This window comes from Triticum dicoccoides, chromosome 1B (assembly GCF_002162155.2).
Source record: "Triticum dicoccoides isolate Atlit2015 ecotype Zavitan chromosome 1B, WEW_v2.0, whole genome shotgun sequence".
Taxonomy (NCBI): domain Eukaryota; kingdom Viridiplantae; phylum Streptophyta; class Magnoliopsida; order Poales; family Poaceae; genus Triticum; species Triticum dicoccoides.
Window position 1 is genome coordinate 74,305,524 of NC_041381.1, and position 21,848 is coordinate 74,327,371.

A 21,848-nucleotide genomic window follows, 5' to 3' on the forward strand; every position below is an offset into this window, starting at 1 on the left:
CCTTTATATATGATTTGCGGATGCTATGATCACCGGTTCAAAATTTTGAATCCGCCTTAGGTATCACGTGCCCCCACTCGTTCCCTCTCGATTTCATCTCGGGGTCCGGAGATCTATTGAAAGAGGACTAGGGTGGGTACATTGATAACCCACAAGTATAGGGGATCGCAATAGTTTTCGAGGGTAGAGTATTCAACCCAAATTTATTGATCCGACACAAGGGGAGCCAAAGATATTCTCAAGTATTAGCAGCTGAGTTGTCAATTCAACCACACCTGGAAACTTAGTATCTGCAGCAAAGTGTTTAGTAGCAAAGTAATATGATAGTGGTGGTAATCTATTTATATATAAAAAGTATTTGATGGGTTAACCAGAAAAAAGAGAATATGCTAAAAAATTCCCACAAAAATTAGAAACATCTGACCATTAAACTTTTAAGTCATGTAATTACAACCATTAGATCATCCAAAGTCTTACTTGGTCAAAATTACCCACCTATGCCATGGAAACATATACTTATGACCTAGAATATTGTTCTCCCCGTCCTAGATTGAAAAGAAAAATATCCCTATTCCATGTTGTCAAATCGCCGCCAGACGGCGGCCGTCCTCCCGTACGTGATTGAGAAGGGTGCCCGTTCCATGAGTTTATAAAGTTGCCGCCGGCCGATTGGTCGTCCTCCCGTCCGTAAATGAAAAGAAGAAAATCATATCCCAGTTGTCAAGTCGCCGACGGCTGGCTGCGCCTAAGGAATGGTCGCTTGAGCAGCCATGCACCGCTGGCTCTCTGGAGCAGATGATTACTTCATTCTAATAAGGTCTTGCTCCCAGCTACAATCTGCGTGCTTGATGATTGAAAAGCAATAGCGGTGAAATCAAGTTGATCTATGTTTGTTAAAAAAAAGGTTAATCTACATCTCGGTGGCTACCCATCATGCATCTCAACTCAGCAGATCGGCATTTTATCATATACCATACACCTCAACTCAGCAGATCAGTAGGTTACACACGATTGATGGGCTCAAAGCCTATCCTTCATGCACGCTAGCAACGTCGGGTGAATAGAGTTGTGCATGCCCACTGTCAGCCAGCTAGAGGGAGATTAGAAGACCAACCATGTGAGAGTTGAGACTTGAGATACACACCATACACATACCCTGTAAGTGGCCATAATTCGACCTCTTCATCAAGGACGATATTGAGGTTGGAGCTTTACTACTCTTTCCCGCCAACAGCGAGGTAACATTTCCTTTTTCTCTCCCCACGTCCAATCCAATCGTTCCCAGTTCATGTAACTCCTTATTTCTGCTGTAGGGCAACACGCTGCAAGTGTTCGTCAAATTGTTAGTATCAATGCCTCAATTCTAACAGAGAATTTTCCGTAGGAGCACATAGCATTAATCAAGAATCAACTCGGCAATTTTTGGATCAGACAAGGTAACTAATCTAATAAATTCCCCCTGTGTATGCTGCAATACAGTAATGTTTTACTTTAGTTAAGTTGGTACTTCAAAATGATGATCTTTTCACAAGGTGTGATGTGGTCACATATTTACCTAGATCTACCTTCTAAATCATAATCCGTTTAATATGGAGATATCTATTTGCGCATTCAGAGATAATTACATTAATGTAAAAACAGGGCTACCCTCCTTAAGCATATTTATTAAAAGATCAATTATCTATTTATTGGATCGGTCCATATTAATGATGCTCTATTTGCATTGAAAATAGCTTGGTTGTGAAAGATGATATATCTTGGCAATTGGGCATAGTGACTAAAAAGTCTATAAATGTTAGATGTCTAGGAATGTTGCGAAATTCTTTTATTTACTAGATATAAAATTATCCATCCATTATTTTCTGTTTATATGCCAACTCTGGGCAATCGAAGAACTTTTTCCACTCCTTTCTAAAAGGTATGCCCAAGTTATTTTTCTGTAACTATACACTAGAACACACACACACACACACACACACACACACACACACACACACACACCTGACTATGTTCCTGGAGGTGAGCATATATGTTTAAGCTCATGTCAGTTGCAGCATTTCCTTGATTCGACATTTATATAATGATGCAGTGGTCATATTTGGAAGCTCATTCCTGTAAACTACTACTCCTTCCTATCCAAAATAATTATTGCAGTTTTGAACAGGGTTTAGTTCAAAACTGTGATACGTTTTATGGATCGGAGGTAGTACTTCCTCCGTCCGGGAATACTTGTCATCAAAATGGATAAAAGGGGATGTATCTAGATGTATTTTAGTTCGAGATACATCTCTTTTTATCCATTTTGATGACAAGTATTTTCGGACGGAGGGAGTATGATGCATGTCCGCTGTTTAGAATTGATTGCATTGTTTAATAGTAACTGATATATTTCCGAACTCCTTTCGGATGTAGCAGCAAGAAGATAAGGCACTCCACAGAAAAAATACAATCTACTCTAAGGGTTTTAGTTCTAAATATGACAGATATGTTTTTCATGGTGTAGAATTAAAAATCTATTGGTGTTGGAAATGCGACATTGGGATCCCAATCCCTTGCTTTTATTTGTAACGCCCATGGTGATCAAACCCTAAAGATCTACAAACCACCTCAAGATAGCTACATGTACGTGGTTGTAAAACACTTCTTTTGGCATAAGCATTTAATATGAAATGGCTGACATAATGCAATGCTTTTTCATAACTTCAATGAACTTTTCTGAACTAGAGATTCAGATCAAGAAATTCAGTGGCTAAGAAATTCAATTACGATTAAAATAAAAAAAAAGTATTTGCGGCTTTACAACAGATAAAAACTGGAACATACACCTATGCATTTAGAAGTTGTGCTCACAATCTTTCTTTTATTTGGAGGGATGCATAGTCTAGACTTGCGCAATATTGTCTTTCATTTTTCTTTTCTAACATTCCCATAAATGTTAAATATCAAATGATTGTTACCAGCTTGCATTAGAGTTTGAAAAGTGTGCTATATGCAGATTTTCTTATTGGCTAATTAGAGTGCACCAAATGTAATTTTCCAATAAATATTGCTATTTCAAAGAGAGATGGTGGTATGTTGTTTTCCATGTACATCAATATGGTTGTGGTTAATTCTGTTCTATAAGAAGTCTCTTGATGGGTACCAATCCATGTTTTATTTTCAGATTCAGGACCGTGCATGCTTCTCACCTTAATAGACACATGACATTAATCAAGCATATTTGTGCATGTTTCCACAATAAGGTATACATAATTTAGACTGGGGTATATATGCCAGGTTAGTTTATCCTATGGTTTAAACCTTTATTTGGTAGGTATCAGTCATCTGAAGACATGCGGGTGAAAATATTTGGTGACCAAGCCGGGCTGCCTTTGTCGATGACGAAGAGAAATTTTTGGGCTGCCTCGATTTGGGACAGTGATGACGTCCGAGTTGGATCTTGGGGATGACAAAACCCCTACATGCATGCCGGTGGCAAAAGCGCCGCCGACTGAGTTATCATGTGTGCACAAACATATACTTATATTCTTTTTAATTTCACTCACTAATTATTATCTCTCTCACTAACAACACTTATTGAGCCCAAATAATTACATGTTTTCCAAGATTTTAACATTTTTCACTAACAGGCATTTTCTTAATTACGTTATACTATTGGTTCAGTCACAGAAACAAAGGAAGCGGTTATGAAAAAAAGTATGACAGTCAGGAAAAGGAAAAAGGGGACCTTCAAAGTTCAAAGAATGTTGCCGATGTGGAGGATGTGTCTGGCCGGCGCTGGGGCAGAAAACGACTACACTATCCTCATACTAAAGATGGATCAAAGCAGCTGTGGGAGAAGAAATCCACGGCAAAATCACCTGCACGGATATTGACAGCAACAACACCGTGCAGCTTGATGATCTCACCTCCTCCCTTGCGCAGCTACACCTTGGGCCTGCTACCCCTCCATCGCCATTACCAGCCTAGGAGGAGACCGAGGAGGCGTACGAGGAGACAAACAAGCCACCGTCGAAGTTCACCCTATGGCCGCACAGGCGAATCGAGCTGCGGGGGTGGCTAAAGGTGAGGACAAACAAGCTCAAGGGAGGGAATCAAGGAATCAAGCTGATGGGAGCTACCGGAAGCAGAAATTTTGGAGTGAGAAAGGGGATCGGGCAAGGGCAAGACCAAGAGCAACATGTGTATGTGTGAAAGCGTGAATGGGAAAGAGGATTTCATTTTATGTGTCGGAAAGATGTGTGGTCGCTAAGTACATCTGAGTGAGCCTGCTTGGTTAAATCTCATAATATTCCACTAGCAGAAAAAAAAGAACTTTTCCAAAAGCAACACAAAAAAATACTCGGAACAGAAGACTACATAAAAGGGAAAGTACAATTAGCATGGTGGCACCAATATAACCAGTAAAGTATTGTACGTACATGTATAAATAGTGTGCACTATGCCTTTTTTTTAATAATGAACGTAGTATGGAGGATGTTTCTTTTCTAGAAAGTGGACAATATATCTAACAACAAACTATGCTAACGTGAAAATGCACCATTTTTTCGAACTTGGAAATTTCAATCCAATTAACCGTTGTGTCGAGCAAGATCACCGGCAATCATGTCTGGATAAAGATAGAAGCAGCGACCCGACATACGGCTTGGGACACATGCACCATATTCAATCCATGCATGGCTAGAGCATCCGCAACATTATTACAAACCCGTGGGAAAAAAGAGATAGAAAAGAAACTAAAATGCAACATAGCAAGGGCATTTATTTCCCTATAAAGGACTTAATTTGGCATTTATTTCCCTAAAATACAAGTCACCATTGGTACTGCTGGGCACATGTGTATTTTTTTAAAAGAAGAAAATAGTTTTATTCCATAAAATAGGATTACGGTCGCTAAGACAAATTCTAAAGCAGAATTTGGTCCAATGAGCGGTGCAACCCTGAGACGATAAAAACTCCTACACTAGGAACAACCTTATTTAGACTGAGCACATGTGTATTAACTTAACTAAATCAAGTGACCATTGAAACAAATAACTACCAACAAAGTTTTCATGGATATTTGCAATATATAAATACACTACTTTTTATACCAAACTAAAACAAATTCCGTAAGTACAAAAATCATTATATATTCAAACAAGTACCTACCAATCGTGCACAACGTTAACAAATCTAAACATGCCTACATGAAAACAATGAGAAGTATTAGAATTGTGTTTACTGGAAAAAAATAACTAAGCACATGATCTAACTGCCGAAAATAAAATTTTGAACGACGGAACTAATCATAAAAGAATAGTTAGTACATCATGCATAATTAACACGTAAATGATGAAGTGGTGAGGAATATACGTGAATATCAGTAAAAACCCAAATATACCAAAGATAAAACTATGTTCACAGAAGTCTTATATATTTCAAAATGGTATCACATGTTATTTCGATTATTTAGACAAATGAAATTGTATGTTCTCATCAATAAACTTTATAAATTTCTAGCCCGCGCATCGAGCGGGCCACTTTGCTAGTGGTAACAAAAGTAAAGACAGCAAAAGTAATGTTTTTGGTATTTTGTAGTGATTGTAACAGTAGCAACGGAAATGTAAATAAGCGAGAACCAGTATATGGAAAACTCGTAGGCACCGGATTAGCGATGGATAATTATGCCGGATGTGGTTCATCATGTAATAGTCATAACATAGGGTGACACAGAACTAGCTCCAGTTCATCAATGTAATGTAGGCATGTATTCCGTATATAGTCATACGTGCTTATGGAAAAAAACTTGCATGACATCTTTTGTCCTAACCTCCCGTGGCAGCGGGGTCCTATTGGAAACTAAGGAATATTAAGGCCTCCTTTTAATAGAGAACCGGAACAAAGCATTAGCACATAGTGAATACATGAACTCCTCAAACTATGGTCATCACCGGGAGTGGTCCCGATTATTGTCACTTCGGGGTTGCCGGATCATAACACATAGTAGGTGACTATAGACTTGCAAGATAGGATCTAGAACACACATATATTCATGAAAACATAATAGGTTCAGATCTGAAATCATGGCACTCGGGCCCTAGTGACAAGCATTAAGCATAGCAAAGTCATAGCAACATCAATCTCAGAACATAATGGATATTAGGGATCAAACCCTAACAAAACTAACTCGATTAAATGATAAATCTCATCCAACCCATCACCATCCAGCAAGCGTACGATGCAATTACTCACGCACGGCGGTGCGCATCATGAAATTGGTGATGGAGGATGGTTGATGATGACGACGGCGACGGATCCCCCTCTCCGGAGCCCCGAACGGACTCCAGACCAGCCCTCCCAAAAGAGATTAGGGCTTGGCGGCGGCTCCATACCGTAAAACGTGATGAAACTTTATCTCTGATTTTTTTCTCCCCGAAAGCCAATATATGGAGTTGGAGTTGGCGTCGGAGGGCCACCAGGGGGCCCACGAGGTAGGGGGGCACGCCCAGGGGGGAGGGGCGCGCCCCCACCCTCGTGAACAGGGTGTGGGCCCCCTGGCCTTCATCTTTGGCGAGGATTTTTTATTATTTATTCTAAGATATTCCGTGGAGTTTCAGGTCATTCCGAGAACTTTTGTTTTCTGCACATAAAACAACACCATGGCAATTCTGCTGAAAACAGCGCCAGTCTGGGTTAGTTCCATTCAAATCATACAAGTTAGAGTCCAAAATAAGGGCAAAAGTGTTTGGAAAAGTAGATACGACGGAGACGTATCAACTCCCCCAAGCTTAAACCATTGCTTGTCCTCAAGCAATTCAGTTGACAAACTGAAAGAGAAAAAGAAAAACTTTTACAAACTCTATTTGCTCTTGTTGTTGTAAACATGAAAAGCTAGCATTCAAGTTTCAGCAATTATTATGAACTAACCATACTCACAATAACACGTAGGTCTCACAATTACTCATATCAATAGCATAATCAGCTAGTGAGCCATAATAATAAAACTCGGATGACAACACTTTCTCAAAATAATCATAACATGATATAAAAAAATGGTATCTCGCTAGCCCTTTCTGAGACCACAAAACATAAATGCAGAGCACCTTTAAAGATTAAGGACTGACTAAACATTGTAATTCATGGTAAAAGAGATCCAGTCAAGTCATACCCAATATAAACCAATAATAATGAATGCAAACGACAGTGTGCTCTCCAGCGGCTGCTTTTTAATAAGAAGGGTGATGACTCAACATAAAAGTAAATAGATAGGCCCTTCGCAGAGGGAAGCAGGGATTTGTAGAGGTGCCAGAGCTCGGTTTTGAAATAGAGATAAATTATATTTTGAGCGGCATAATTTCATTGTCAATATAACAACTAAAAGACGACGATATCTTCCATGCTAAACAGATTATAGGCAGTTCCAAACAGAATGGTAAAGTTTATACTCCCCCTCCTCCACAAGCATCAATCCATGGCTTGCTCGAAACAACGAGTGCCTCCAACATTCAACGGGTCCCAAGGGGAGTTTTGTTTGCAGTTATTTTGATTTAGTTTGCATAAAGCATGTGACTGGGCATCTCGAATACCAGCCATTTTCTCGTGAATGAGGAGCGGAGTCCACTCCTCTTGAGAATAACCCGCCTAACACGGAAGATAAGGGCAGCTCTAGTTGACATATGAGCTAGTCGAGCATGCAAAACAGTTTATTTGAAGGTTTAGAGTTTGGCACATACAAATTTATTGGAACGGCAGGTAAATACCGCATATAGGTAGGTATAGTGGACTCATATGGAATAACTTTGGGGTTCAAGGAGTTTGGATGCACAAGCAGTATTCCCGCTTAGTACAAGTGAAGGCAAGCAAAAGACTGGGAAGCGACCAACTGAGAGAGCGACAACAGTAGTAAACATGCATTAAAATTAATTCACACCGAGTACAAGCATGAGTAGGATATAATCCACCATGACATAAATATCATGAAGGCTATGTTGATTGGATTCAACTACATGCGTGAACATGTGTCAAGTCGAGTCACTCAATGCATTTAAAGGAGGATACCACCCCATCATACCACATCATAATCATTCTAATAGCATGTTGGCATACAAGGTAAACCATTATAACTCATAGCTAATCAAGCATGGCATAAGAAACTATAATCTCTAAATGTCATTGCAAATATGTTTACTTCATAATAGCTGAATCAAGAACGATGAATCATCATATTTACAAAAACAAGAGAGGTCGAGTTCATATCAGCTTTTCTCTTCCCAATAAGTCCATCATATATCATCATTATTGCCTTTCACTTGCACGACCGAATGGTGTGTATAATAATAAGAGTGCACGTGCATTGGACTAAGCTGGAATCTGCAAGCATTCAACTCAAGAGAGAAGACAAGTAATTGTTGGGTAACGTTGCAGAAAATTAAAAAAAATTCTACGGTTTCACCAAGATCCATCTATGAGTTCATCTAAGCAACGAGTGAAAGAAGAGATGCATCTACATACCACTTTGTAGATCGCGTGCGGAAGCGTTCAAAAGAACGGGGTTGAGGTAGTCATTCTCGTCGTGATCCTATCACCGGAGATCCTAGCGCCGAACGGACGGCACCTCCACGTTCAACACACGTACGGTCAGCGTGACATCTCCTCCGTCTTGATCCAGCAAGGGGAAAGGATAGGTTGATGATGATCCAGCAGCACGACGGCGTGGTGGTGGATGCAGCAGAACTCCGGCAGGGCTTCGCCAAGCAACTGTGGGAGGAGGAAGAGGTGTAGCAGGGGGAGGGAGGCGCCAGGACTTCAGGGTGCGGCTGCCCCTCCCTACCCTCCCTTTATATAGGCACCCAGGGGGGGTGCCGGGCCCTGGAGATCTAATCTCCCAAGGGGGGCGGCGTCCAGGGGGTGGAGTGCCCCCCAAGGCAAGTGGGGCGCCCCCCACCCTAGGGTTTCAACCCTAGGCGCATGGGGTGGGCCTAGGGGGGCGCACCAGCCCACTATGGTCTGGTTCCCCTCCCCACTTCAGCCCATGGGGCCCTCCGAGATGGGTGGCCCCACCCGGTGGACCCCCGGGACACTTCCGGTGGTCCCGGTACAATACCGGGTGACCCCGAAACCTTCACGATGGCCGAAACAGCACTTCCTATATATAATTCTTTACCTCCAGACCATTCCAAAACTCCTCGTGACGTCCGGGATCTCATCCGGGACTCCGAACAACATTCGGTTTGCTGCATACTAATATTCATACAACCCTGGCGTCACCGAACCTTAAGTGTGTAGACCCTACGAGTTCGGGAGACATGCAGACATGACCGAGACGGCTCTCCGGTCAATAACCAACAGCGGGATCTGGATACCCATGTTGGCTCCCACATACTCCTCGATGATCTCATCAGATGAACCACGATGTCGAGGATTCAATCAACCCCGTATACAATTCCCTTTGTCAATCGGTACGTTACTTGCCCGAGACTCGATCGTCGGTATCCCAATACCTCGTTCAGTCTCGTTACCGGCAAGTCACTTTACTCGCACCGTAATGCATGATCCCGTGACCAAACACTTGGTCACTTTGAGCTCATTATGATGATGCATTACCGAGTGGGCCTAGAGATACCTCTCCTTCATACGGAGTGACAAATCCCAGTCTCGATCCGTGTCAACCCAACAGACACTTTCAGAGATACCTATAGTGCACCTATATAGTCACCCAGTTACGTTGTGACGTTTGGTACACCCAAAGCACTCCTACGGTGTCCGGGAGTTACACGATCTCATGGTCTAAGGAAAAGATACTTGACATTGGAAAAGCTCTAGCAAACGAACTACACGATCTTGTGCTATGCTTAGGATTGGGTCTTGTCCATCACATCATTCTCCTAATGATGTGATCCGTGACTAGAGGCTTACTAGGGACATATTATGGTCTATGTATTCACACGTGTATTACGATTTCCGGATAATACAGATATAGCATGAATAAAGACAATTATCATGAACAAGGAAATATAATAATAATCCTTGTATTATTGCCTCTAGGGCATATTTCCAACAGTCTCCCACTTGCACTAGAGTCAATAATCTAGTTACATTGTGATGAATCGCACACCCATAGATTTTTGGTGTTGATCATGTTTTTCTCGCGAGAGAGGTTTAGTCAACGGATCTGCGACATTCAGATCCGTATGTACTTTGCAAATATCTATGTCTCCATCTTGAACATTTTCACGGATGGAGTTGAAACGAGGCTTGATGTGCCTGGTCTTCTTGTGAAACCTGGGCTCCTTGGCAAGGGCAATAGCTCCAGTGTTGTCACAGAAGAGTTTGATCGGCCCCGACGCATTGGGTATGACTCCTAGGTCAGTGATGAACTCCTTCACCCAAATTGCTTCATGCGCTGCCTCCGAGGCTGCCACGTACTCCACTTCACATGTAGATCCCGCCACGATGCTCTGCTTGCAACTGCACCAGCTTACTGCTCCACCATTCAACATATACACGTATCTGGTTTGTGACTTAGATTCATCCAGATCTGTGTTGAAGCTAGCGTCGACGTAACCCTTTACGACGAGCTCTTCGTCACCTCCATAAACGAGAAACATGTCCTTTGTCCTTTTCAGGTACTTCAGGATATTCTTGACCGATATCCAGTGTTCCTTGCCGGGATTACTTTGGTACCTTCCTACCAAACTTACGGCAAGGTTTACATCAGGTCTGGTACACAGCATGCCATACATAATAGATCCTATGGCTGAGCATAGGGGGTGACACTCATCTCTTCTTTATCTTTTGACGTGGTCGGGCATTGAGCCGAGCTCAATCTCACACCTGGCAATACAGGCAAGAACCCTTTCTTGGACTGATCCATTTTGAACTTCTTCAAAATCTTATCAAGGTATGTGCTTTGCGAAAGACCTATGAGGCGTCTCGATCTATCCCTATAGATCTTGATGCCTAATATGTAAGCAGCTTCTCCAAGGTCCTTCATTGAAAAACACTTATTCAAGTAGGCCTTAATACTGTCCAAAAGTTCTATATCATTTCCCATTAAGAGTATGTCATCTACATATAATATGAGAAATGCTACAGAGCTCCCACTCACTTTCTTGTGAACGCAGGCTTCTCTATAAGTCTGCATAAACCCAAACGCTTTGATCATCTCATCAAAGCGAATGTTCCAACTCCGAGATGCTTGCACCAGCCCATAAATTGATCGCTGGAGCTTGCATACTTTGTTAGCATTCTTAGGGTCGACAAAACCTTCCAGCTGCATCATATACAGCTCTTCCTTAAGATGTCCGTTAAGGAATGCCGTTTTGACGTCCATCTGCCATATCTCATAATCATAGTATGTGGCAATTGCTAACATGATTCGGACGGACTTCAGCTTTGCTACGGGAGAGAATGTCTCATCGTAGTCAATCCCTTGAACTTGCCGATAACCCTTAGCGACAAGTCGAGCTTTATAGATGGTAACATTACCATCCGCGTCCGTCTTCTTCTTAAAGATCCATTTGTTTTCTATCGCTCGTCGATCATCGGGCAAGTCTGTCAAAGTCCATACTTTGTTTTCATACATGGATTCTATCTCGGATTTCATGGCTTCAAGCCATTTGTTGGAATCTGGGCCCGCCATCTCTTCTTCATAGTCCGAAGGTTCACCGTTGTCTAACAACATGATTTCCAGGACAGGGTTGCCGTACCACTCTGGTGCGGAACGTGTCGTTGTGGACCTACGAAGTTCCATAGCAACTTGATCCGAAGTACCTTGATCATCATCATTATTTTCCTCTCCAGTCGGTGTAGGCATCACATGAACATTTTCCTGAGCCGCACTACTTTCCTGTTCAAGAGGTAGTACTTCATCGAGTTCTACTTTCCTCCCACTTACTTCTTTCGAGAGAAACTCTTTTTCTAGAAAGGATCCGTTCTTGGCAACAAAGATCTTGCCCTCGGATCTTAAGTAGAAGGTATACCCAATGGTTTCTTTAGGGTATCCTATGAAGACGCATTTTTCCGATTTGGGTTCGAGCTTTTCAGGTTGAAGTTTCTTGACATAAGCATCGCATCCCCAAACTTTTAGAAACGACAGCTTAGGTTTCTTCCCAAACCACAATTCATACGGTGTCGTCTCAACGTATTTAGACGGTGCCCTATTTAAAGTGAATGTAGCTGTCTCTAGAGCGTATCCCCAAAATGATAGCGGTAAATCGGTAAGAGACATCATAGACCGCACCATATCCAATACAGTGCGATTACGACGTTCGGACACACCGTTACGCTGAGGTGTTCCAGGCGGCGTGAGTTGTGAAACGATTCGACATTTCCTTAAGTGTGTACCAAATTCGTGACTCAAATATTCTCCTCCACAATCTGATCATAGAAACTTTATCTTTCGGTCACGTTGATTCTCTACCTCATTCTGAAATTCCTTGAACTTTTCAAAGGTCTCAGACTTGTGTTTCATTAAGTAGACATACCCATATCTACTCAAGTCATCAGTGAGAGTGAGAACATAACGATATCCTCCACGAGCCTCAACGCTCATTAGACTGCACACATCGGTATGTATGATTTCCAATAAGTTGGTTGCTCGCTCCATTGTTCCGGAGAACGGAGTCTTGGTCATTTTGCCCATGAGGCATGGTTCGCATGTGTCAAACGATTCATAATTGAGAGACTCTAAAAGTCCATCAGCATGGAGCTTCTTCATGCGCTTGACACCAATGTGACCAAGGCGGCAGTGCCACAAGTATGTGGGACTATCGTTATCAACTTTACATCTTTTGGTATTCACACTATGAATATGTGTAATATTACGCTCGAGATTCATTAAGAATAAACCATTGACCATCGGGGCATGACCATAAAACATATCTCTCATATAAATAGAACAACCATTATTCTCGGATTTAAATGAGTAGCCATCTCGTATCAAACGAGATCCAGATACAATGTTCATGCTCAAACTTGGCACTAAATAACAATTATTAAGGTTTAAAACTAATCCCGTAGGTAAATGTAGAGGTAGCGTGCCGACGGCAATCACATCGACCTTGGAACCATTCCCGACACGCATCGTCACCTCGTCCTTCGCCAGTCTCCGCTTATTCCGCAGCTCCTGCTGTGAGTTACTAATATGAGCAACGGCACCGGTATCAAATACCCAAGAGTTACTACGAGTACTGGTAAGGTACACATCAATTACATGTATATCAAATATACCTTTGGTGTTGCCGGCCTTCTTGTCCGCTAAGTATTTGGGGCAGTTCCGCTTCCAGTGACCCTTCCCTTTGCAATAAAAGCACTCAGTCTCAGGCTTGGGTCCATTCTTTGACTTCTTCCCGGCAACTGGCTTACCGGGCGTGGCAACATCCTTGCCGTCTTTCTTGAAGTTCTTCTTGCCCTTGCCCTTCTTGAACTTAGTGGTTTTATTGACCATCAACAATTGATGTTCCTTCTTGATTTCTACCTCTACTGACTTCAGCATTGAAAATACTTCAGGAATGGTTTTCACCATCCCTTGCATATTATAGTTCATCACAAAGCTCTTGTAGCTTGGTGGGAGCGACTGAAGGATTCTGTCAATGACCGCCTCGTCCGGGAGGTTAATGTCCAGCTGGGACAGGCGGTTGTGCAACCCAGACATTTTGAGTATGTGCTCACTGACAGAACTATTTTCCTCCATCTTACAACTATAGAACTTGTCGGAGACTTCATATCTCTCGACCGGGGCATGAGCTTGGAAAACTAGTTTCAGCTCCTCGAACATCTCATATGCTCCGTGTTGCTCAAAACGCTTTTGGAGCCCCGGTTCTAAGCTGTAAAGCATGCCGCACTGAACGAGGGAGTAATCATCAGTGCGAGACTGCCAAGCGTTCATAACGTCTTGGTTCTCTGGGACGAGTGCATCACCTAGCGGTCCTTCTAGGACATATTGTTTCCTGGCAGCTATGAGGATGATCCTCAGGTTCCGGACCCAGTCCGTATAGTTGCTGCCATCAACTTTCAGCTTGGTTTTCTCTAGGAACGCGTTGAAGTTCATGTTGACATGAGCGGCGGCCATTTGATCTATAAGACATATTTGCAAAGGTTTTAGACTAAGTTCATGACAATTAAGTTCATCTAATCAAATTATTACAATGAACTCCCACTAAGATTAGACATCCCTCTAGTCATCTAAGTGTTACACGATCCGAGTCGACTAGGCCGTGTCCGATCATCACGTGAGACGGACTAGTCATCGTCGGTGAACATCTCCATGTTGATCGTATCTTCCATACGACTCGTGTTCGAACTTTCGGTCTCTGTGTTCCGAGGCCATGTCTGTACATGCTAGGCTCGTCAAGTTAACCCTGAGTGTTTTGCATGTGTAAAACTGTCTTACACCCGTTATATGTGAACGTAAGAATCTATCACACCCGATCATCATGTGGTGCTTCGAAACGACGAACTTTAGCAACGGTGCACAGTTAGGGGAGAACACTTCTTGAAATTGTTGTAAGGGATCATCTTATTTACTACCGTCGTTCTAAGTAAACAAGATGCATAAACATAATAAACATCACATGCAATTATATAGTAGTGACATGATATGGCCAATATCATATAGCTCCTTTGATCTCCATCTTCGGGGCTCCATGATCATCTTTGTCACCGGCATGACACCATGATCTCCATCATCGTGTCTTCATGAAGTTGTCACGCTAACGACTACTTCTACTTCTATGGCTAACGCGTTTAGCAATAAAGTAAAGTAATTTACATGGCATTCTTCAATGACACGCAGGTCATACAAAAAATAAAGACAACTCCTATGGCTCCTGCCGGTTGTCATACTCATCGACATGCAAGTCATGATTCCTATTACAAGAACATGATCTCATACATCACAATATATCATTCATCATTCATCACAACTTTTGGCCATATCACATCACATGACAATTGCTGCAAAAACAAGTTAGACGTCCTCTAATTGTTGTTGCATCTTTTACGTGGCTGCAATTGGGTTCTAGCAAGAACGTTTTCTTACCTACGAATAACCACAACGTGATTTTGTCAACTTCTATTTACCCTTCATAAGGACCCTTTTCGTCGAATCCGCTCCAACTAAAGTGGGAGAGACAGACACCCGCTAGCCACCTTATGCAACTAGTGCATGTCAGTCGGTGGAACCTGTCTCACGTAAGCATACGTGTAAGGTCGGTCCGGGCCGCTTCATCCCACAATACCGCTGAAGCAAGAAAAGACTAGTAGCGGCAAGCAAGTTGACAAGATCTACGCCCACAACAAAATTGTGTTCTACTCGTGCAATAGAGAACTACGCATAGACCTAGCTCATGATGCCACTGTTAGGTAACGTTGCAGAAAATTAAAAAAATTTCTACGGTTTCACCAAGATCCATCTATGAGTTCATCTAAGCAACGAGTGAAAGAAGAGATGCATCTACTGTCGGTGTACTAAAGTAGGGGTACCTTAGTACCCCGAACTTGTGCACGGGTAGTCGCAGCGTCCCGCGGCAAGGCTTGCCGGACGCCCGCCAAGACCCTTCGTCATTCCCATTTACTGCCATTCAAGAACAAAGTGTTAACTTTGAAGACAAGGCCCCGGCAAGAGGAGCTTGCCGGGAAGGACAAGACCCCGGCAAGAGGAGCTTGCCGGGAAGGGCAAGACCTCGGCAAGAGGAGCTTGCCGGGAAGGCCAACCAAGGCACTTCAGAAGACCTGCTGCGACGCACCGCGCGTCCCGGCAAGACCCGACGAGTGGCAAGCTTGCGGGTGCGACAAGGTAGATACCGCGGCAAGGCACTTGCCGCGGCGAAGCCACCACTCTGCGCCCACGCTCCAGCTCACCCGACGACGTGTCGCCACAGGATCATTCCTGGTGCACGTGGCGTGTAGCTGTGCAGCCTAGCGGTGCGAGGTGGCGAGCGAAGGTGACTAGGAGGCCATCGTGGCGATCGGTGGCGCCCCTAACGGTCGTTTCCTGCACTGTTGAAGCGACCAGACGGGCATTAAATGCTCTTGTCCCCTGCCGTCAGAGTTAGGTAGGGGGCACTATAGATAGTGGTTGTACCAACCCGCGTTTTTACCTTTTTACCCCTCTTTCTGCGTTGCCACCTGTCGGTGACCCCTTTGGACTATAAAAAGGAGGCCCATGCGCACGTAGAAGGGGTTCGGTTCGACTCATTTGAGACCACAGCATACCCACGCTCTCAAGCGAGAACAAATACAAACACAAAGTAGCAGTAGGAGTTTTATCTCTCCGGAGAGCTCCGAAGCTGGGTAAAATCCCCCGCGCGCGCCCGACCTCGATCTGCTCTTCGTGCGCCCTCCCGCTCCCTGCCAGACCAGAAGGGGCCCCTGCCCCATAGGTGCTCGTTCCCCACGACATCTTTGGCGCGCCAGGTAGGGGGCGTCGAGTTTGTGCGAACCTGATCCGGTCTCCACGCGCGCTACATCAACATCTTCATCGACATGCCACCGAAGAAGAAGGCTTCGGAGGTGGCCACTCCGTCCGCGACTATCCTACGGCCACCGGAGCAAACGGGCGGTGGGGTGGACGCCGGCGGAGGAGCGGGCGCCGACGGTGGGACTCACGTCGTCACCAGGTCCAAGGACAAGGCCCCGCAAGCTTCAGCGTCTGTACATCCACCGCACCCCTCCCAGGAGGGGCAAGATCGACAACGCCACAGGGCTCCTAGCACCGTGCTCGCGTTGGAACAAGGCCAAGCCGGCGGGTCGCGGGACGCTCCAGGCCAACATGCACGCCAACACGCTGGCACGAGCGCGGTACGGTCGCCTGGGCGAGATGCTGCTCCTTCTAACACTGTTAGAAGTTTGAGCATATCCCGCACCTCGCGTCGTTCGCCACCGCTGCCCAAGACTCTAGAGGAAGCGCTGGCACGAGCCCAGCTGCTTCTAGACTACCCTCCAGCACCGGACAAGATCGACGACTGGAGGATTACAATTCAGAGCCTCGTCGGCTTCGCCAACACCGACAAGCCCCGGCAACTGAGCACATCGAAGCCCCGGCAAGACGCTCAGGCGCAAGACGACGCCGACAAGACCGCTGGGGATGCCACTACCGCGCACTCTCCGCCCCGAAGGCCAAGATCGCCGACTCGCTGAGCCAACCTCGACACCGACTCCACTGCATCGTCGGACCCGCGAGCTCGCCGTGATCAACGCCAAGTTCTCCAAGAACGACGACATGAAGACGCTCGCACTCGCATCGAGCGTCGCAGAGAGGCGCGACGTCGGTCTGACCAGTGCGCTGGGCCCACTGTCGACATGCATGCGCCAGGGGAACCAGGCGACTTGCCGTACGGGGTAGGGTGCCCTGCGTTCACCCGTGAGCTGCGGCAAGTCCAGTGGCCCAGCACCAAGAACTTCAAGCCAGACGTACCCGAGAAGTACGATGGCAGGATACATCCGTCAGAGTTCCTCAACGTCTACACCATCGCGGTGCAGGCTGCCGGGGGGCGCCATGAGAAGATCCTCGCCAACTACTTCCCGCTGGTGCTCAAGCCCAACGTCAGATCTTGGCTCATGCACTTGCCGGACAACTCCATTTCTTCGTGGGCGGACCTGTGCCATTAGTTTGTCGGCGCCTTCACAAGCGGCCACAAGCCCCATGGCCAGGAAAGCGATCTTCATTTGCTCGCCCAGAAGGAAGGAGAATCCCTGCGCAAGTACATACAGAGATTCAGCCAGGTGCAGCGCAACATCCCAGACGTCCACCCTGCCGCGGTTATCAGCGCGTTCCATCAGAACATGCGTAACCGCAAGATGAGGGAGGAGATGGCAATGTGAAAGATCAGAGATGTCAGCGAGCTATATGCTCTGGCCGACAAGTGTGCACGTGCTGAAGAGGGGAGGAAACTCCCCGGAGAGAATGTAGGAGCAGAAGGATCTGACAGTGAGGACGCCCCTCCGGCAAAGAGGAACCGGAGGCAGAATAAAAGAAAGAGAAAGGCTAAGGATGTGCTAGTTGTTGAGCAGTCCGGCAACGGAGGCGGCTCTGACAAGGCCAAAGCTGGCGACTCCGGCGAGGCTGTGGTGGCCGCCGACAAGCAGGACGGCTCCGGCGAGCAGTACTGCAAGATCCATCGCACCAAGGGCCATGACCTCCAAGCCTGCAAGAAGGTTGAGCAGATGGCAGAGCTACAGAAGGCTGAATATGAGCGTCGCAACAAGGAGAAGGCCCGGGAAGGTGGCGGAGGATCCGGCAAGAAGCTTCTCGCCCGGGGAGGGCGCCGCGGCAAGGCCAAGCAGCGGCAAGGAGATAGACCTCCCCGTGGCCGCGACAAGGACGAAGAAGAAGATGAGGATGATGAGATGGATGAGGATGAGACCGACGACCAAGAGTTTCAGAAGGCGATGGAGGTTTTGTGCGTTGACGGCGGTGCTTCTCTGGACACCTCGCACCATCAAGTCAAACAGTGGGTGCGGGAGGTGAATGCAGCAGAACCATCAGTCGAATCGCGCAAGCCCCTGAAGTGGTCCAGCACGCCCATCGTCTTTGATGTTGAGGATCACCCTGATCGTATCACTGCGGTCGGGTGCTTGCCGATGTTGGTTTCACCAACCATCCGCAACCTCAAAGTCACAAAGATGTTGGTTGACGGCAGGGCCGGCCTAAATCTGATCTCTTCCGCGGTGCTCAACAAGCTCCAGATCCCCGACAGCGAGCTCAAAGAAACTGGTACTTTTCAAGGAATCAACCCGGGAAGGAGCAAGCCGAAGGGGAAGATCACACTGCCAGTGACGTTTGGCAGCGAGTTGAACTTCAGGACAGAGAGAGTCACATTTGACGTTGCTGATTTCCCATTGCCCTACAATGGGATACTCGGCCGTCCAGTGCTTGCCAAGTTCATGGCAGCCTCTCATTATGCTTATAGTGTGCTCAAGATGGCCGGTCCGATAAGTGCCATTTCTGTCCAAGGCGACAAGAAGGATGCACTTATCTGTACCGACAAGATCTACCGGGAAGCAGCAGCCGCAGCAGAGCGCAAACCACTTGCCGCTGAAGCTCCCGGGGGGAAGAAGAAGAAGACCAAGTCCGGCAAGAGTAGCTCTATTGCCCACTCCGGCAAGCGCACCTCTTCGGAGTGCTGCGCTACCGTCGAGGACGCACCATCGAGCTCCACCGGCAAGTGCAATAAGGCAAAGACAGCCGCACCAGAGACTAAGAAAGTGGCCGTCAAGGAGGACGGCACTGGTGGTACCTTCACCATCAGTGCCACGCTTGACCCTAAATAGGAAAGCGCACTCGTTGCTTTCCTGCGGGCGAATGTCGATGTGTTTGCATGGCAACCATCTGACATCCCCGGTGTTCCCAGGAAAGTAATTGAGCACCACCTTGCCGTCTGCCCTCACGCGGCCCGTCAAGCAGAGAGTCGGGAAACAAGCAATGGAGCGTCAAGAGTTCATTGCAGAAGAGATCAAGAAGTTGGGAGCAGCAGGCCTTGTCCGAGGAGTACTCCATCCAACGTGGTTAGCCAATCCAGTTGTCGTGCGCAAGGCGAACGGGAAGTGGAGGCTTTGTATTGACTTCACTGATGTTAATAAAGCTTGTCCCAAGGATCCATTTCCCTTGCCGCGCATTAACCAGATTGTCAACTCCACGGCAGGATGTGATATGCTTTCATTCCTTGATGCATACTCAGGATACCATCAGATCTTCATGGCAGAAGAGGATGAAGAAAAGACCGCATTCATTACTCCATGTGGCACGTACTGTTTTGTACAGATGCCCTTCGGACTAAAGAATGCTGGTTCAACATTTGCAAGAGTAGTCAGTCATGCTTTTGAGCCAGAGCTGCACAGAAATGTAGAAGCTTACATGGATGATATAGTGGTCAAGAGCAGAGACAGAGCAACTCTGATCCAAGATTTGGACGAGACTTTTGCAAATCTGTGCAAGATCAATCTCAAGTTGAATCCCGAGAAGTGCGTGTTTGGAGTCCCTTCCGGCAAGCTCCTCAGATTCTTTGTATCTCAGAGGGGGATTGAAGCCAATCCCGACAAGATCAAAGCCATTGAACAGATCGAAGCACCGAAGCGCGTCAAGGATGTGCGAAGACTTGCCGGCTGTGTTGCTGCTCTCAGTAGGTTCATCTCCAAGTTTGCTGAGCGCGCCTTGCCATTTTTCAAGATTTTGAAAAAGGCGGGTCCGATGAAATGGACTCCGGAAGCGGAGGTTGCGCTGCAGGACTTGAAGAGATAGCTATCCTCCACTCCAACACTTGTCGCACCTAAACCACAAGAGAAGTTGCTGCTATATCTGGCGGCAACCAATCAAGTGGTTAGTGCTGCGTTAGTAGCAGAGAGGGAGGCAGATGATGAGCCAGCAACCGCGGCGAGCGAGTCCAGCGACAAGCAGGGGGCTTCCCCGACAAGTTCTGGCTCCGGCAAGGATGGATCTGTGCAGTTGCCGGAAGAGAAAGTTGGTTACTGGCGACTACTTTCCGGAAGAGCTCCCCGAAGCCGCCGCCAAGAAGGTCCCCAGGATCAACGCAGAAAGTGCTGAGGAGCAGTCTGCTCCGACAAGCCCTAGGGTTTTTTTCGTTGAAGCAGACGCTCCCGACAAGCTGTGTCTCGACACGCTTGCCGGAGAGCATCACGCTCCGGCAAGATCCCAGATTCTTGCCGTAGAAGCGGATGTTCCCGCAGCAGTATTTGCGCCTTTAGTCCTCGTTGTCGGAGCTTGATAACGATGTGGACTAGGTGTCATTCAAAGAAGCATAGCCTTGCCGGAACGCAGAAGACAGAAAGGCTAAGTTGCCAAAGTTTGAGCACAGTTAGTTTTTAAAATTTTTAAGTTATACTCCTTGAATGACCGTGCCTTGTATGGAAAACCTGTGCGCGGAGGAATCAACTCGTGGCTAAGTTGCGCCCTTACTTTGTTTCGAGTCCGCTCAACAATAAAAGCGCGCTGCAACTAGCCCGACGAGGTTTCTTGCCGGAGGCAACACCGCCAGCAGGCTGCTGATGTTCCGCACTCAGCGCTCGCGGCAAGCGTGTTAGCGCCGGCAAGATCCCTAAAAGCGTAGGGTAAAGACATACAAGGAATGGAACTGAATAAAGGAGATAACATAGCCAGCATTGCCCAGGACAAAGTTATATTACGAAAGTAACTTGTTGCGGCACTGACTAAGTTGTTCTCATAACTAAAATAACAGCGACAAGGAAGGAGAAGAAGGGCGCGCCGGCACCTGGGCCTCGGCAAGCCAGTGTTGCTGGGGGCTGCAAGTACCAAGATTCATCCGCGGCAAGCCAGAGTTGCCGGGGGCTGTGATATCAGATAAGTCTTTCGTCCCTCATCATGCATCCTCTTATGGACTGGGGAATGCGAAACCGCGTTTCTTCCCGAAAACTGCCATGCCTTGTATGGAAAACCTGTGCGCGGAGGAACCAGCTCGTGGCTAAGTTGCGCCCTTACTTTGTTTCGAGTCCGCTCAACAATAAAAGCATGCTGCAACTAGCCCCGACGAGGTTTCTTGCCGGAGGCAACACCGCCAGCAGGCTGCTGATGTTCCGCACTCAGCGCTCGTGGCAAGCGTGTTGGCGCCGGCAAGTTCCCTAAAAGCGTAGGGTAAAGACATACAAGGGATGAGACGGGGAGGCGGCAGGGCCTGTTGCCAGGGGATGAAATGTCTGTCCGAGGGATACCAAGGATTAGCTCCTTGACGTGGGTTCAACCCGCAAGACAGAAAAAAAAACCCGGCAAGCATCCCCTTTTCATTAAAAAACATCCCACTCAGGTACAATCCATAGAGGATGAAAAACATGAAAGAGAGGATTACAAGTTTTAGATGCAGCTAAGGCCCGAAGGCTTACAAGTTAAAAAGATA

The 21,848-nt window shown here is 46.3% G+C and overlaps 1 long non-coding RNA gene across 1 annotated transcript; it reads right to left on the minus strand.

Moving 5' to 3' along the window:
* Nucleotides 1–409: 409 nt before the first annotated feature.
* On the minus strand, nt 410–4,238 carry LOC119320338. Its single transcript, XR_005154920.1, has 2 exons — nt 3,728–4,238; nt 410–1,322 (listed from the first exon to the last, which is right to left on the minus strand). It is a non-coding gene; the product is annotated as an uncharacterized LOC119320338 (long non-coding RNA).
* Between the last annotated feature and the right edge of the window lie 17,610 nt (nt 4,239–21,848).